The sequence below is a fragment of the Schistocerca piceifrons genome, chromosome 7 (genome assembly GCF_021461385.2).
Source record: "Schistocerca piceifrons isolate TAMUIC-IGC-003096 chromosome 7, iqSchPice1.1, whole genome shotgun sequence".
Taxonomy (NCBI): Eukaryota; Metazoa; Arthropoda; class Insecta; order Orthoptera; family Acrididae; genus Schistocerca; species Schistocerca piceifrons.
Window position 1 is genome coordinate 7699930 of NC_060144.1, and position 2048 is coordinate 7701977.

Here is a 2048-nt window from a genome sequence, read left to right on the forward strand (position 1 = left end):
CTATTTTTGTTCCAGAAGGCGGTAGAATGTGAGCATAGAACACGTCACCAGATGGCGAAATTTCTAGCAATTATTGATTCGACTTAATTTCTGTAAGAAATGCACTAATTAACTTGGGATGGTTTAAATATTGCAAACATTGGTTATGAGTTATTCTATTTGATTATGTTCCTATTTTGATAATCTCTTTTAAATCTTTTCAGATACAACTATGTTCAAGCATCGCGGAGGAATACACAATACGACTGCGCGAGGGCAACTTATATAAATATTCGGTAATCATGGGCGCTGGTTGAGATATAAGATTTGAGAAGTAGATGGTAGTGCGTCGGGAGCGATAGCGTGGTGTTTTTTTTGTGGCAGTGCGGAAGGTAAGCGTACTACGTTACAAGAAAGTTATTCTTTTCGGTGTTCGTATCAATGCTAATATAATGTATCAGAAAATAATGGTAGTGCCCCGCGCTTACGCAGGTTTGTCTTGGTGATGTGATAGTTTTGGACATATAAATGGGAAAACTGGGGTCTAGTGCAGCAGGGGATACAACCCGTCGGCTTTGGACAATGACGTCACAAGTCGCCAGATAGTAGTTTACCATTTTCGCTTTTGCTGTTATGTTTCAGTTTCGTTTTTTTTACTGATTGCTTAATAAAGTGGATCTGTTTATTCTATCTCGTGAGATTTTTTTTTTAAAAGCCAAAAAACACTTATCAGCCACTGAAGGGAGCTACAACACTAAGAAGAATCGCTTCGCGATTGGCGACTTGTGACGTCAATGTCCAAAGCCGACGGGTTGTATCCCCTGCTGCACTAGTCCCGAAAACTGAGTAAAAGGTTATTGTCTATTGGCCTTGGAAGTTCTGATGTAAGTTATATTTAGAAAGTACTTCTTTGGATATGCTGCTGATAGAATTTTTGTACCGAATAGTGTCGGTGCCAATGTATTGAAGCTGTGATCATGTAAATTGTCAGATTTGCGACGCATACAAATATACAGTCAAATCTGGTCTCTGAGGTTAGGTGCTTGCAAAGTAATTGCCTCTGGTAACTAAAAGTTGAAAAATTTCACCTTGATCCCACCAGCAAGGGAATGATAGTGGTCAGTGACGTTGACTAGTGAGGCTGTTCTGTAGCGCCGTGTGGTGTTTTCTGTAACTTACTGAAAAGATGAGTTTTGTGTTCGGGGTAAGTGAAGGTACGTTATTAGCTGTTAAAACGTTGGTTGCTTTTAGGGTTATGGAGATCTATGTTATTTTTTAAGTTTAAATGCTCAATAGTTGCTATCTTAAAAAAAAATAAGACTTCGGTTGAAGAAAAGTCTGTTTTCCTAAGTGATCTGAGTTTACAAAAATCCACTTGTTTTCATTGTCGCCAGCGTACGTACAGGCTATAGTTCTATGTCGACCCTGGTCCTTTCTTAAGTGAAGTAACATCTTTGTGAGTGTGAGACGTTTTAGTCAAAAGCAATGGCGCTATGATTTCCGTTAGGCATTTATCGAAACAGTGGTGTGCTTGTAACTTTAACGAACAGTAAGAGATCCTGAAGGTTGGAAATTCCAAATGGTCGAAAGAATTTCTACTGAAAAGTAATTAGTAATTTGGCACTCGCAGCTAATCGTGGTCTGCAGTTGGCAGTTTAAACTGCGTTGAGCACAAAGTAATTAACTTCTTCTTTCTTTTCAGTTGCTGGGCTGATGAAGAGAACTGGAAGCAAGGAAAGTGTGTTAGGAGGATTGGGTTTGTTGAGAATTTGTAACGGTTTTGTTCCTTAAAGATATTTACTTGTATGAATAAAGTTTCAAATAAAGACTACAATTTGTAGCTAATAATGGTTTTGTGGATATTAAAGTGCCTTATCCTTGACCTATTGTAAGTAAAACTTCTTGCAGAGAGAGATAGTTGAAACATATTACTGACATTAATGATCTGTCAATCTAGATTCCAGCAGTCCTGATGGAATTTTAATTTTAAAAGAAAGGTAAATGGAAGTCTGAAACATTTGAATTGTGGTTGTCAACATTAATGGCCTCCAGTTTGAAAGTGTCAAGAA

At 37.9% G+C, this 2048-nt stretch overlaps 1 long non-coding RNA gene across 1 annotated transcript; it reads left to right on the top strand.

Moving 5' to 3' along the window:
* LOC124805197 lies at window positions 1-1824 on the top strand. Its single transcript, XR_007017405.1, has 3 exons — window positions 1-92; window positions 204-371; window positions 1682-1824. It is a non-coding gene; the product is annotated as an uncharacterized LOC124805197 (long non-coding RNA).
* Window positions 1825-2048: the final 224 nt, after the last annotated feature.